Source organism: Triturus cristatus, chromosome 6 (genome assembly GCF_964204655.1).
Source record: "Triturus cristatus chromosome 6, aTriCri1.1, whole genome shotgun sequence".
NCBI lineage: Eukaryota > Metazoa > Chordata > Amphibia > Caudata > Salamandridae > Triturus > Triturus cristatus.
In genome coordinates, this window is record NC_140589.1 from 1,358,362,872 (window position 1) to 1,358,380,156 (window position 17,285).

Consider the following 17,285-nt stretch of genomic DNA (forward strand, 5'->3'; position numbering starts at 1 on the left):
TTGTTTGAAACCCAAGTCAAATATATCAACATTTCACAGAAAAAGCAAATGTTGACCAGAATAGTTGATAGAGGGAATGCTGTAGCTACCAACAAATGCCAACAGGAAGAGATAAGGAAGCGGTGGCTTTACCTGCGGGGGATGGTCCGCACCCTGGTCTCCGAGTACCATCAGGAGGCCAGGCAGACTGATGGTGGTTAATCTGCACCCCTGGGAGGAGAAGGTCCTCCAGATCCTGCACCGTGAGGGCTTGACAGGAATCCCTGTTGGAGAGGAGAGTGGTAAGTTACCCTTCTCAATTTGTCACTAAACCTAAATATTAATTTTTAATGTAGCTCCTGCCAATGTGCTTCCCACATTTTTCAAGCATAGAAGCCTTGATATATTTGTAATACAGACTCATTTGTTGGTAGGAATGTGTTTTGATGTGTTTAAGATTACAGGTCTCAACTCCATCACATTCCACAAGATGCAATGGTGCTTGTAAGTGTGTCTACACCATATAAAAAGCTCTGTATATGTGTTACCTCTTGTAAAGGGTATAATGTTCTTCACTGTATATTGTCATTAGGTTTGGTAAACTTCAATTTAGCTAGTTATGGCAATGTTACATTGAAATGACTACAACTAACATGATACTTGTCAAAGTAAGATTGCAATTCCATTTGTGTTAGTTTTCTCTTTGCCTTCATTTATCTACATCTTTCCAACTGACAAGTATTCATAAAGTCCTATGTGATGCCCTCTTATGAAATGTGTTTGGGTTGAATTGATTATTTCTTCCATTACTTGTTATTGAATAGAATAGGTTTTATTTGTCTCACTAATCAAACTGCGTTGAGAAACAAATGTTAAGGTATGTCCTTTGGTATGCTGAAAGCAAGTGGTGGCCCCCAAAATTGTACTCTGCAATGTTCCTATGATGACAATGACAAACATCCTTCTAGGTTGTGTCTCTGGCAGAAAGGTAGCCTGCAAGGCCTAGGAATGTTTTTTTCATATTCCTCACCTCAACTGTGTTGTGTCCAATGTTTGGTATAGCTCTTTTATACTTTCTAACTACCATGTTTCCTTTTCAAGACATCTTCTCACCTGTAAAGGTGTTGTGTGGAATTCAAACTGCCAGTGTATATCAATGCAATACCCTGAAAAGAAATCCTCATTATATTTTAAACTTATAGGTTGCTTCAGGTATTAGCTACATACTTATTACATGTAAAATCCAGATTTTTACAATGTTATGTTTTACATACACAATAGGTCCAACTGCAAGGCCACATGGACCACATGGACCAAGAGCTCCAGCTGAGGCATGCTCCACCCTACCCCAGGATCAAGTCTCCAGGGAAGATTCTGCTGGTAGTCTGTATGAGCAGAAGGAACCTGGTTCATATGTTCAGCCTGGGTGCACGGCTCCGGCGTAACTCAGCCCACCTGAGCTGAGACAACACCACAGCTCATTGTTACCTCCACAACCTGTGTCCCAAGCACCACCATCTTGTGCCCCCCAGTCCTGGCTGATATTCAGCCACCACCAACTACCGTCCAGGACCCAGTGGGAGTGGGCGCACAGGCTCATGGTCACAGACTCAAGGGCACATGGTGGGGGGTAGTCTACGTGGGAGGGAATCTTTGGGCCTGGACAGTGAGGCCACTGAGACCACTATCACCCAAACCGTCATCAACTGCATCCTGGGAGCCAGCCAACAACCCCAAAGGAAGCACAGTCTACAGCTGGAGACACACAACTCCAATTTGGTCTCCCTAATAGACGTGCTGCAGGACATCCTCACCCATGTGTGCAGGGCTTTCCCTGCAACATCTACCCCTTTCTGTGGCCCAACACCATCTTCCACCAGCCCAAGTACATCTGCGGCAGCTACTTAAAATGGCGTCCTGGCCACTGGAGGAACTACATGCAACCATCTCAGTTGCAGCAGCTGTGGATACCACCCCCTCCCCCCCAAACTATCAGCAGGAGAAGAAGGCAAGACCGCCACCACCACTAAGAAACCCCATATCTAATTTTCTCCACTATGTGGACCATTTATGAACACATTAACCTTTCCTGATGCCAGATGTATATTGGTCTTCCGATAAATCTGTCTCCACAGTCATAATTTCATCTACCATGACTGACAATTTCATATTTAGCTTGGTTATTTCTTTTCACCCTCTTTCAGTTGTTTTGGTTTTCTTTGATAAAACCCCAAAATGCCAACACCAAAGACTGCTGTTGAATTTCTTTTCTAAATTTGTTGTTAGTTTTCTCTTTTTATCTCACATTTTGTAATGTCAATCAATGCAATATTTGTCTATTCCAACATCATTTACCTGTACGTAATGTGCCACACATATGCCAGAAATGACATAAACAAACCACAGATCAACCACTAGAATTTACTGAACTGTTACAAATATTTGGTTGTCATAATGTTCCTAAAACATTATAAACACATGCAGAGCCCAAATACCCAGTGTCCTTTGCACATCTACAGTTCCAGAACTTGGCACCATGGAAGAAAGGCATAGATTCTAAAACAGTCAGATTCAATAGGCAAACCATCATTGGTTTAAATCAGCAGCTGGAGCCAGATTTACCATTTCACAATATGAATCCCACATCTAATAAACCAATAGACACAAATGTGGCAGTGGTCAATTTCGTGGCCACAGGATAATTCAAAAACACTGCTTCAGTCTCTGGTGGAATGTCACAAACAAGTTGAAGTGGTGTGCCACAAGACGTATGTTCTACAAAGATGAGACACATCAACAGCCACATGCAGTTTACAAACAAAGAGAATTTAGCCACTGTGACAGAGAACAAGTCCCATGGAGTCCTCAAATCTTCCATTCAATCAATGTGCAAGTTGTCTGGGGACACGATCTGTACACCCAAAGTCTGTGTCTGTCTGTCCCAGGCTCAAACCATGTTCCATTTGTACTTTAAAACAGCACCATATACCAGCAAAGGTCACAACTCTGAAATGTCAAATGAAGATGACAATGGTGAGGAAACCTGAACCAGATTAAAACAAAAAGATTAGAAATCAATCCTAATAGACTAGACACATTACAAAGTCCACTATTGGAGGACACACTTTCACAAAACATTCAGAGAAAAACAATGAAACTGTACTCAGTAGTCAATGTGTGAAAACATTGGTCAACAAACACCGTGGATTCCCCTGAGTATGCCCTTCTTAACAAAATAACACAACATACTTCACTCATCATCACATCAATAGTTGGTGTAATGGTGAAAGTGATAACATGTAAAGATTTACTTACACTCATGAGAAGAAATTGTCAATGACATATTGACGTAAGTCAAGTCCTTCCTCTTCAACACAACCATCTTCCTTTGGCATTTCAGAATGTTCACACCTTGGCTCTTCATGATTTCCATTCTCTGCGATGTAAGGGATGTTCTGTCGCAGGGCGATGTAGTGGAGCGTGCAGCAGTCAACTGTGATTTTGCACACCTTATCGGGTGAGTAGAGGAGGGCTCCACCAGTTATGTACAGGCAACAAAATCTTGCCTTTAGGACCCCAAAACCCCGCTCCACTGGCCGCCGTGTTCTTCCATGGGCCTCATTGAAGCGGATTTCGCCTGGCATTGTTGGATTCCTCAGTGGTGCCAACAACCATGGTCGGTTGGAATAAGCTGGGTCTCCTAGATGGAGGACAAAAAAAATTGCCAACAAATGTACCATAATTTCAGATTATTCAACTAGAAATTCGTTAAACAATATTATGAAAGATTGTACTGACCAACAAGCCAGGCGTCAGGCGTCAGGTCTAAGTTGTGACATTTGCAGGGATATGGAGCTGTTCTGTAGTACAAAGGAATTGTGGGCAGAGCTGGGAAAACATGAACAGACACTTGTGATGTACAAATCTTGTAAGCAGACAGCTTGCACGTTGATTGAATTGAAGTGTTTCCGATTCCAGTAGACTTGTTCTCTGGTGTGTGTTGTCATTAAGACAATATGTGTGCCATCAATTGCTCCAGCCACTTGTGGTAGGCGACCCAAACCATAAAAGTTCCCCTTCACATTGGCGAAATCCTGCTGCGGTAGAAACTTGATGAAGCTGTTTATGTGTCTCATCAATGAAGATATATCTTATTGTAGCACATCACTGAAAGTTAGTTGTGACATTCCACCAGATACTGCCACAGTGCATTAGAAGGATCCTGTAGCCAAAAAATTAAGTACTGCTTTGAGTTTGACAATTGATGTAATAGATGTGGGATTTCTGTTGAGAGACTGAAGTTTTGACTCTAACTTCTTGATTATATCCCTTTCTTCCATGGTGGCAAGGTCTGGAAATGGGCGGTACACCTGAAGCGGTCATCTCCTCACTCTCCCAGGGTTCATATGTCTGCATTGGACAAACACATGAACATTTAAACATTTTCCACAGCAACATATTTGATAATTAACACTAACGTCATGTAGTTGTACAAAATATATATGGTTTGACTACATATTTTAATCAAGCATTTGCTTGTTGTCCGTTCTTCTTCACAAATGACATTTATAGGCTAAAATACATTTGAAATGAAAATCGTGTAAATAACACATTTCAGGTGTATTATTTACACATTCGTTTTTTCCCCTCCAAAAATACCGTCAACAGAGGAGTAAACAACATCATGCAAATATCGCATTTCAGCAAAGTAACACACTACATATAATTTATGTTAATTTTTTTTTTAAAATGAGTGTTCATCGAAGTTTGAATATGTAAACAAACTAGCCCCAATTTTGAGTGGTGGTGACACACTTAACAGTCACAAACACACTATTTTGAACTTCTGAAATAGCAGGTGCCTGACCTCGCCAATAGTAGGCCTGGGCGGTAAATTCTGTTCCGCTTGCAGAATTTGCAGAACTTGGGTAATTTAGTGTTCCGTGGTTAACACGGAATTGCCCAAAATTCTGCATTCCGTGGCTTTGTGGAACTTTTTGCTTGTTTGCTTTCTCAAAATGCGCGTTCGTGAGATATTTCCTCCTGAGCACGCAAACAGCGTTCGCGAACAGGAAAAAGCATCGCGAACAAGCAGTTCCGCGTGTTTGCGGAATTTCTGTGTGCTCGCGGAGATTTTTTACCGTTTCGTGGAGCTTTGCGTAGGGCGACTACGCAAATTCCGCCCACCCATAACCAATAGGACATTTGGAGTCAGACAGGTAGTAGGCGGTAAACTCCATGACGGACACAGTCATAGGCTAACATTGGTGAAAGAAACATACAAAGGCCAATGACTGTGTTCATCTCCTCTGACAATCACATATGTCACGCACATGTTTGTGGCGGTTGGAAAATGAGCTCACTTACCTCCTAACACTGCTGCCATTAAGACCTCCTTCACTTTTGCTGCTGTTACTGACCTCTGGGGGCAACGATGGCAGCTCAAAATAGTGAGAAGGCCCCTGCTTTCTCACCAAGGAGCTTGAATTGCTGGCACAGGGAGTCCTCTACCTGTTTGAGCACCTCTACGGTTCACCAGAGTAAAAGGTACATGTTTGAAATGCATATGTGAATCTATCTAACTGTTACAGAGGACAATGATGTTGGGGATTTCTAAGCATGTTATAATGTTAAAAAAGAACAACATAAATATGTGTTGTGTGTTTAAAGCACTAGAATCTAATTGGTGTGCATGCAGAGATGTATCTATGCATATGTTTGAATTACATGTGATACGTTGAAAATTTACATCATGGAAATTAGAAAACACATTATATGCTCTTTACAATTGTACATAAAATGTTTTATGTACAAAATAACATAACGTGTATTTGTAAAGTGCACGTCCACCCATTGACAAACCAAAGGAAAATTATGTTAGCTATGTGTATCATCCCACAAATCACTAGATCAGTGTTCTCCAAACAGTTGTATGGGAGCTACCAGTATCTCCCAGACCCCTTCAGAGTAGCACATAGCCTTGAGGTCAATTATGAGATGGTCACAAGGTCAGTTTTGCATTTAAAAGTTAGGGGAAGGCTGTGTTCATGTGACATCATGATCATCAAGCTGCAGATAACACCACCTGACACTGAGAAGTGCTCAGTCAGGATAATGTGCCAGGCTGGGACTGAGTCACAGGGACAAACAACTGAAGCACTGAGGTATATCTGTCATAAACATATATCCTTGTCAGGTTACATTTTGAGGTGTGCTTAATCATATGCTCCTAAATGCTTTTAAATAGATGACAGTTGAAAGGGAGAGTTACCTAACTTCTTCAGCTAACATGTCATTTCATTTTACTCCAATTTCAAAGTGTGGCCTGATCAAACTGCAAGCCCCTTACTCAGAGTGGCCACTATTCACTGTGCCATAAGTATTAATATTTAGACTTCAGCAGTTCTCATTCTTTTGCACTCATCAGAAGTCCGTCACATCGCAGAATTTGTAGGAGCCCCCTTGGCTTGATGATGTCAAAGGCCTAGATCGGTGAGTTTAGACCATGACATGCGATGAGGGTAGTCAACAGGTCACTACAAAAGAGTGCACTAAGATATTGGTTTTGGTCCACATGTGACAATGCACATGTATGCTGACCTATGAGTCATGCTAGTGATAGTTGTAAACAGTTTTGTTACATCAATACAGACAACCAAAAAAGGAACAAAACCATTGTTTTTTCTTTAATTTCTTGTATCCATACAGGTTAACCCTCATCAGAAGGGGGACATTTGGGGGGCGTGGCTAGCGCCCGACGAAGATGGCGGCTGGTCCGTAGCTCTCCGGTGTTGTCGAGAGCGGAGACGGCACGGACGCAACAATTTATGCGGGCATGGACTCGAAAACAGGAGGATTAATCTTCTGACATCTTGAGGCGTCGAGGGAACTGCCTATTATACCGTTTGGTGACTTGCCGGCGAATCTCCTTGTCGTGTGAGTTGCGGCGCGGCTGTTCTACGCTCGCGTCCGCCATTTTAAATGTTCCCGCTGACGGAGCCTTTCTTCTTTTCAGCGCGCTAAACGCAATGTTCGGCAGCCGCTTGCAACGCTGGAAAATGATTTATTTGCCTCTTTAATGTGACACTCGGATTCACAGCTCTTCTTATATGCAGGTTTTACTTCAGCTAGACGAAGCCAGGGTCACTATTTTATGAGTCTATGTGGACAACTTCACCACATGTGTTTTGCTTCACCCTTTTTTGTGAGATGGCCTTTATCTATTTTTCTCTGCTGCATTAAATGTGACTGCCTCTTCCTGCTGACATTGTATTTCTTAAAAATGCCTATGACATTTTGCAACAAATGAAAATCATATTCATGGCATGTCTTTGCTAACACCTCTTTGCGGCATAAAATAGACTATATATAATTTATATCTGTCCCCTTTGGCCACCCCAAATGCTTTGTGTCCATTTATAACACTGTGGCTGTTTTATTGATCTGCACCTGATCTTATGCATCTTTTTGCATATGTGTTTATTTATATTACATTAATGGATTAGGTTTTGAGGTACTGCAAGGTGCGTTACTATTGTTATTGTTTTAATTAAGACTTTATTCTAATTTATGGGTAGAGTAACTAAAGATTTTTCTCAGCCTAAATCCTCCGCACGAAGATTTTTAATACGCACCAGTTCACGTTACAGCTGTTTATCCATGGATGACTCAACCAATACCTCACCTAAGGGTGCATCAACATCTACCACTTCTTCAGCCCTTGGTGCTACCAAAGCATTGAGTAAACAATTGAAGAAAGATCCTCCTTCACCTCCTAAACAACCTACTTCAGTTACAATGGACCTCTTGCTAGACGAAATCAGGGCCTTGCGTCCGTTTGTTGAAGAGACTAATTCTAAACTACAGCTTCTCTCTGATAGATGGTCAAATGTGGAAGAACGTGTTACTGCATTGGAGCACAATGTTGATTCCTTAAATTCTTCTACTTCCAAAGTGGATTCCTTGTGTTCCCAGATGTCAACGTTACACAAACAAATTGAAAATTTGGAAAATAGAAGCAGGAGAAATAATCTTCGTATTTAAGGTTTGCCTGAAGGAACGGAAGGTACAGATCCCATAGCCTTCTTTACAACATTCATCCCAAAGCTTCTCAAGTTACCGGAAGGTACTCTTCCTAATATTCAGAGAGCTCATCGGTTGGGCCCAACATCATCTTTGATGCCCCCTTCTTCAGGAAGAAAGCCAAGAGGAGTGATTTTATATTTTCTAGAATACACTGACCTGCTCAAAATGTTATCTGCGGTCAGGGCAATGAATTGCATTACCTGGTCAGGGGCCTCTTTATTTTTTTCTCAAGACTACGCTAAATCAACTGCAGATCGCCGCAAAGAGTTTCTAGCATTAAGACCGCAACTTCGTTCCATAGGTGCGCGATATGGCCTCTTTCATCCTTGCTTATTTAAAGTGACCATCAATAACAAAACTAGTACTTATGAAGACCCACTAAAGCTCAAGAGTTTCCTCTACTCCTATCACGCTGACTCTATGGATTACTTCTTCATCAAGCGCCAAATAAGCATTTTTTGTTTCTGACATGTCTTTACTCCAACTACAAGCTTTAACTCTGTTGTCGGTTTGCTTGCAGGTTGATAATCAGCAAATATAGCAATTTTATATTAATCTCTCTCTTCCACTTATCTGATTGATCTCCTTTTTCTCCTCACAGATATTCTTGTGTTATTCCTCCCCATATGTTCCAGCGTCCGTGGTTTCTATTATCCTCTCCGTCTTTCCATGTGGGGTTTGGACACGTCATTGTTCCGTGTGGCCTCACATCCCCTCACCCTTCGTATGTCCTGGATTGTATGTAAGTCCTTGATCTTATACAGTCTTCTTTTCTCTCCTACCATGTTCTTTTTCTCTTATCTCTATTTTACTCTGAATGTTTTGTCTTGCTCCATTTTCACTTTAACATTTTTCCCTGTTTTACATTACTCTTTTACATTTCAACTATTTTTTATACGGTTGGTTTGTTATTTGGCACAGTATAACTCGTTTAAGGATTTTTTTCAATCGGTGTTTACTACTTGTATACAGTTTTAGTTTATGCCTTTAAAATTTGTCTCATGGAATGTCAGAGGTTTGCATTCACCTATTAAGCGACAGAGAGTTTTGACTCATTTAGCTAAATTGGGAACTGATATTGCATGTTTACAAGAATCTCATTTGACGGCTGAAGAGTCTGCAAAACTTAAAAGAGGATGGGTTGGGGGAGGTCCTTTTTTCCCCAGGTGATGGTAAACGTAACGGAGTCATTATTCTCTTTCGTAAGTCCCTTTCTATTAAAATATTGTCGCAATGTGCAGATGCAGTTGGTAGGTGGATATTTGTTAAATTCGTGGTAGATGATGCTCCAATCTCTTTATTGAATATTTATGCGCCCACAGTGGGCGATTCTTCCTTTTGGATTTCCCTAACCCAACAAATCATACAACGTTTTGATGATAATTTTATCCTTGTAGGAGATTGCAATGAAATATTCGATCCTTTTCTCGATCGAAGTTCGTCAATCCCCTTTGTCCCTCACAAATCTCATAAACTTTTTACACAAACAATTAAGCAACACAAACTTATAGATGCTTGGAGACTTTGCAATCCTACATTGAGGGAATACTCTTATTACTCCCCGACACACCATACTCAGTCACGATTAGATTATTTTTTTATATCCCACAATATATATATCTCAATCATTAGTGGCAGCAGATATTGGCTCTATCTTAATCTCTGACCATGCCCCTGTCACTATTCATCTTGATGTTTTGTTAAAACCTAACCTGTCTTGAAAGTGGCGTTTTAACAACGCCCTACTCCTAGATTCCGCATTTAAGTCCTCCTTTGTTTCTTTTTTTAATGAATATTTCCTTTTCAACCAAACAGATACTATACCTTTTCATGTGGTGTGGGACGCCTTTAAAGCATCAGCCAGAGATTTTGTTATTAGATTTGTCTCGAGAAAACGGAAAAAGGCGCAACAAATCACTAATGCCCTATTATCCCAAATAAAGAGATTAGAGCACTTTTATTATTCTTCTGAATCAAAAGTCTGCTTGTCTGAGCTTATGAAGGCCAAATTCCAGTTTAAACAAAGACACAACTAATAATGCTTCTAATTATTTATTGAAGTCTAGTGCAAAATTTTATGGTGGCCAAAATAAAGCTGGTAAACTACTTGCTAACTATTTAAAGGTCAAACACAACAAACTTAATATAGAATCTGTTTTTGATAGAAATCACACATTGAAGTTCAAAGATGATGATATCCTCAATGAATTTCTCCAGTTTTATAAAACATTATATACATCTGAAACTCTCTTTTCGGAGCGTTCCACTTCTCAATTTCTGTCTAAAATCCAATCCGCACCCAACACACGTCCAGATCTTTCACTTTTAGAATCTGACCTTACGCAGAAGGAGCTTTTCACTGCCTTAAAAACACTCAAAAAAGATAAGGCCCCTGGCCCGGATGGATTCACCGTGGAATTCTTCACTCACTTTGCACATTTACTTATTCCTAAATTACATACCCTCATAACTACTTTCTTACAAGCAGGAGGATCGTCTGGCTCTTTTTCAGACGCCCTTATATGCCTTATACCTAAAGATGGCAAGGATCCACAACACTGCAAAAATTATCGTCCTATTTCTCTCATCAACATAGATTATAAAATTTTCTCCAAAGCCCTAGCATCGCGTTTGGAATCTCAGCTGCCTGATTTATTAGGTGCAGAACAATCCGGTTTTATTAAGGGCCGACTCCTTACGGATAATACTCGTTTGTTCTTCGATGTTCTTTCCAAGGCTTCCCATGTTCCTCATTCCTTAGCAGCGATAGCTTTAGATGCAGAAAAAGCATTTGACAGAGTCAAATGGTCATACCTCTTTCATACACTTGAGTGGTTTGGTTTTGGTCCAAAAATCATTGCTCTGATATCTATTTTGTATTCTAACCCGAGGGCGGCTGTATGCACAAACGGCGGTATTTCTTCCTATTTTCAACTTGGTAGGGGCGTTCGACAGGGCTGTCCACTTTCTCCGTTTCTTTTTAATCTTGCTTTAGAACCTTTTCTATTGAGAATTTGTCAAAATGACAACATTCATGGTTTCACCTTTAAAGAGACTAACGTCAAAATGGCAGCTTATGCCGATGATGTCCTTTTGTTTCTTTCACAACCTCAGCTCTCTCTTCCCGCCTTTTTAAAAGAGGTTGATTCCTTTGCATATGTTTCTGGATATAAATTAAACAAAGATAAATGCGAAATATTGCCTCTCCCCAAATATACTTTTAAGGCTGACTTTGCTGCTTCGGGTTTCACATGGAGTCCCCATACATTAAGTATTTAGGTTTTTCATTTTACCTCTTCCATTTCAGGAACCAAATCACGATGTATGGATAATTGCACACAAAGATTGCTCTCCTTAACAGCGAAATGGCATCCGTTGTACTTGTCTTGCTGGGGCCGCCTGGATACCATAAAGATGATGCTTTCCCCTATAGTTTTATATACAATTTCTAATATTCCACTTTCTATTCCCTTAAAACATTTTTAAAAATGTAACTCCATTTTATCCTCCTTTTTATGGAGTAACAAGAAATCGCGCATGTCTGTATCAAAATTGATTCGCCCAAAATCAGAGGGTGGTGTTAACTTCCCTGATTTCCCTACTTATCATAAATCCTTCTTATTACATCAGGCTTCAAGATGGCTCTCTAAATCCTATATCAATTGTCCTCTTTGGGTCACGCTTGAGCAGTCCTTCATTTCCCCATTTAGATTCCAAGAATATCTGTCTTTCACACATAAACCCCAGTCTGTGTCCACTCCTATAATTAAGCATACATCTAAAATTATACCGTCTCTTACCTCCTTGGCCCCTCCCGATTGGACCTCCTTTCTCGATCTTACTATATGGCACAACGTTTATATTTTAATAAATAATAAACCTATATTTTGGAAATCTTGGAGACAACGGGGTCTGATTTGGGTGCATCAATTATATGTCCAGGATAGGATTATGCCCTTTGTACTCGCCAGCAGCTCTTTTGACGTGCCTGCATCTTTTCGCTTTAAGTACTCCCTCCTGATACAAGCTATTCAGACTGCCCGCGCACAATGCATAGCTCCCCACCATTCTACTCCGCCTGCGTCTGTCCATGCAGATAAAATCCGGTTTCTCCTCCTTCATAACTTTAGAGCTTCTGCCACATATAAACTTTTACATAGGTCACCTATTCCAAGAGAGAAAAGCAAGGTAGAATTATCCTGGGAAAAGGAACTTGAACTCTCCTGGTCTGTGGAGTTTTGGGATAGAATCTGGCTTAAATTTAGGAAGTCCTCTAGAGCTGCGAGTACCATACAGACACTCTTTTTTATATATAATAGGCTCCTCCTTTCTCCACTCACACTCAATAAAAGACATGTTGATCTCTCAGATGAATGCTGGACTTGCTCTTCACCACATGCTGATTTACATCATCTACTCTTTACATGCAAATCTGTCCATAGTTTTGGGGAAAAAGTATGGTCTCAATTTAATTTGATTTTTGATTCTTCTCACCATTTCTCTGTTTCACATATCTTCTTAGGAAGTCTATCCCCTATTTGGGAGAATTGTAATTCCAATGTAAAGATAATAGACTTACTGTTAGCAGTTGCTTTTCAACAAATAACTAAGAATTGGAAAGTTTTACTAAACTATTGTATCAAGCATGGTGGTTCGCTGTTTGCCACAATCATAGATTGGATATAACATGTGTACCCGATGCAAATGGCATCAAAACGCGATGCAGCGCGCGCAACGACATTCGTTTTATTTATTTAATTGTTTACTTACCTCCAATTATCCATATTCTGGTTTTTAGTACCCTCCAGCCTGCCCCGCCCCCGCCCCGCCTTTCCGCCCCACGGAACTCCCTCCACGGGCCACGGCTGACTATGACCACACCCAGCACCTCCTCAGTACACCCATCCACACACACCTTAGAATACACACCCAAAAAACTCAAACGCCCACACTCAAGCAAACAACAAATATCAAGTAAGCAAGACACACCCCAGTGTGTTTGTTTCACCTTGATTACAGATCAGTATGAAACATTTTGTGATGATTGAAAAAGCAAGACACACCCCAGTGTGTTTGTTTCACCTTGATTACAGATCAGTATGAAACATTTTGTGATGATTGAAATTGAATAAGGTACAGGACTTGTAACTGACATTGATTGTACTGTTAATTTCTAAGATAAACCTTGTCGAGTGCAATTTCTACATCGTGTTACATTGCACTTCTCCTTATGATGTATGTTGCATATGTTTTTAATGTGGAAATTTATGAAATGTCTTTAAGCACACCTGCATGGTGACTTATTGAATTTTATTTGGATATCCTTTTTTGTGCAAGCGTCCACTTTGTTGAAGGCAGCTTGCACCAATGGCAGGACTTGGAAGATCAGATCCATTGCAGAATAGGAAGTGTGAAAGTGAGAAAAGGTGAGATTCTGCCTTCTATTTCTTCCATTATGCCAACTCAGATGTGGAGGTTTTACCGCAACATTCATATTGGTGGGAAGGTACATCATGATTGGGCTACTGGCTGTCTTCCCTCTGACAGCCACTTTTCCCTACCCATCGTCAGCACAGTCAAGATTACCTGCCAGTGACAGCGAGACTGCAGTGGTGTTTTGTCTATGGACTCGCTCACATCTAAATAGGGCTGGTGGACTGCCAAGCTGGTGGGCGGGAAGACCGCCAAAAAAGTCACGATGGGACTTGATCCATTAAGATCTAAATCAGGCCCTTTGTTCTTTCTTCAACATTTTCAAGAAATGACAATTGACTTGTTGAAGAAATTGTGCCAACTCTCTATAGAATTGTTTGTCTTTGTACCTCCCTCTTAGCAGGTGGAGTAACAGTTCCACCAGTCAATGGGAAACCTTGGCTTCCTCCTGTGACCTGCCCTCTTTGATGGTCAATCCATGTGTCTGCAAAGTAATTAGCACTGGGGTCAATTTTGTCCTCATCTTTGGTAAAGTAGTCAGATTCAATAATTGAAGTGTAGAACTCATCTACACACTTAGGAGGTACAAAACACAATACAGTAACTTTTTTAACTTATACTACAGTTTACTGTTTAACATGTAATACTCAACTAAGGATTTTTTTTAATGTTTCGCCCATGTGCCTGGAAAAAGTAAAAAAAACATCATTGAAATTCTAATTCAGGGTACATTTTCGTAATAGTATTAACCATTGTTAGTTCAAAATGAATTATTACTTTACTAGGATTTTAATTCATTGTTTTAGTTTTTATCACTGATACACATTTTCTATAGGTTGAGATTTGCTAGCCAGGGAGTAAGCTGTAAGCTAAAGGGACTGTTGTGTCATTTATGTGAGCATGAATGGTGTGAATCTGGGTGAATGGATGGGGTGTGGACTTAAAAGTCCCATCCTTCACACAAATTTCACTATTCTCAAGGGTTAGCAGGTTGTGGGCTATGCTAAATATTAGTATACTTTTGAGAGAGTATTCGTTGTCATGAAAAAAAGGTTCATTAGTGAAAGAAACTGTTACTTCAGGGGGAATGGTAATCTCATACTAGGTTTGAGGGTTACATGTTGGGTATTGCTAGCCAATTTTTGCCTCTGTATCATTTTCCTCATATTGGGTACTGTGGGCATTCTACTAGATACATGCATGGCAATGTTTTGGGATACCTCCCTCAAATATGAACCACAGGGCTCATTGCGGGCGCATGCAAGCATTTTGATTTGATGTACATTCTCACACACTTAAATCTCTATTACAAAGGCAGAGTGGTTATGTTCTGTGGTCCTTTTCACAGTATCACCCAGAGTAACTGTTCTGCCTTTGCAATAGGATGAAAAATACTCAACACACCTCCAATGACTTCTGGGTTCAGCTAATCTCTCCTTACAATAAAGGAAGCCGCCATACTTGAGTAACCTATTGCCTCTCTGGGACTACATAGCTTGCTTGTTTTATTGAAGCCATGTGTGGATTATCTGTAGAAAAACAAGAGAAAAGAAATGTTTATTAAATGTTATGCTGAAATAATGTGTTTAACTTTGTTTTGTTTCAAATGTGGCTTTAAAGGGGAGTATGTTTTACATGTTGTGTTGCAACACTTTTGCTTTGAGGAAAATACATTTTTTGTTCAGCCTGAATTTCTGTGAGAAGGATGTTACACTGTCTACCTGTGGAAAGAATGTTTAGAGTTAAAGAAGTGTCTGTTTAAATTTTTTTTTTTACATGAGATGGTTTTAAATCTTTGGAAATCTGGTTTCTAGCAATGCGATGTATTGCTGTTTGGGTTATCTGTTGGTTGGCTTGATGGACAACTTGTTTTGTTGAGTGATCTGAAAAATATTTTAAAACAAAATAATCTTTGTGAATTGAAATGTTTGAACTAGCAGAGCTTTTTTTTGTGAGCAAAATACCTGCAAGGGAAAAGTGATTTTGCATGGTTATTTGAAACTGTCTATTGATGGCAAAAAAAAAATGTTGTTACCACTATAAAAAACAAGAGATATTTCAAAATTATTCTTTGTTGCCTGCCTGTAGAAAGGAATATTTTATATTGAGTTATGCTTAGTTCTTTAAAATATTATTTATTTGGAAGTTTTACTGTCGTTTTATACACTGAGTGATTTTTGGAGTTTATTTCCCGATTTCTTTGTAGATTTTCAAATTCTTTAAAGAGAATATGTCTGTGTAATAAAAAAAAGTAAGCAATTTGTACTGTAACTTTAATGATTTCTCCCTCCAGCGACTGTCCAGCACAGTCCCTGAGGTAAGTACCCAGTAGAGTTCAAATAGTAAGTTTGACCCCCAACCACTGTTCAGCACCTTCCCTGAGGTGAGTACCAGGTGGAGTTAAAATAGTAATTTTGCCACCCAACCACTGACCAGCACCTTCCCTTAGGTAAGTGTCTGCCAGAATTAGAATAGTAATTTTGCCCCCAACCACTGTCCAGCACCTTCCCCTGGTAAGTACCTGGCAGAGTTAGAATAATAATTTTGCCCCCAGCCGCTGTGCAGTGCCTTCCCTTAAGTATGTACCTGGCAACATTTGAATAGTCATTTTGCCCCCCCAACCACTGTCCATTACCTTCCCTGAGGTAAGTACCCAGCAGAGGTAGAATAGTCATATACTAAAACCCATGTCTAACAAAGCTATCTTTTATTAAAAAAAATATTAAAAAGGTCCTGCTAAACTCTGAATGAAAATACTCTATAATTTTTTTTTACTTACATTATTTGGACTCCAGTTATTGTATAAGAAATAAACTGTGGAGATAATCTGGAATTCATCTGTGAATTAAAAAAACATACATTAGACTATGTTAATAGGATTTAGCTGGTCAATAGTGATGGTGCTTGGTGTAAACTCTGTACTTGTACGGATAGATGGCGGTCTGTGATGAGCAAACTGTTGTTGGTCTCCTCTTTTCTCTCAAGCATTTGGTCACGAGCAAATTCAGTGTACCACTGAGCACAAAATGGTGGACAGCTGAATAAAAAAATGTTTTTAATGGTATTCCATAATTCAAAATAAAGCATGCATTGGAATGTATTTTTGAAGTTGGATTCAAATCTGACAGAATGTATATTTATTTAGTTCCATGAGAAATTACGTTATTTCACCTTCCTCACATAGAACGACACCCATTTTAATTTGGAACAATTTGCACATATAGGGTTAAAAAGAAGGACTACTGAAAATCGAAATGTGCTTACTAAATTTTAGGTGTATTGCAACATGATTTACTATTAATGTTTTAATGTAAAATATGTTTTGAGAATTATTACTGTGCTGTCTCATTTTACATATTTTTCTGTAATAAAGTATATTTTATACATTTTTTTATGTAAAAGTACATATTTACATATATTTCAATGATGCGTTTTAACGGTATGCATAGTAATGGTATGTGTGGTAATGACATGCATTGTAAAGGTACTTATAATGCACCCCTATGTAAGTTTATGGTCCTACACTTTGGGGCATATTCTCAAGGAGTTATCGCCGAGTTATCAGCACTTTTAGCGCAGCCAAAGTCGCGCTAAATTTATCCCCCCATTCACAAGCCAGTGCTAACAGCCAATATCACCAGTTTTCCGGCGATAGCAACCTCAAAAAATATCGCCACGGATGACCCCGGTAACTATCGCTAATGAGATGCAGAGTAGGCGTTCCAGAGCAAAAAGCTGCAACAACACCACACCAACATTCTCAACGACCAGCCAGATCGGCGATAAGA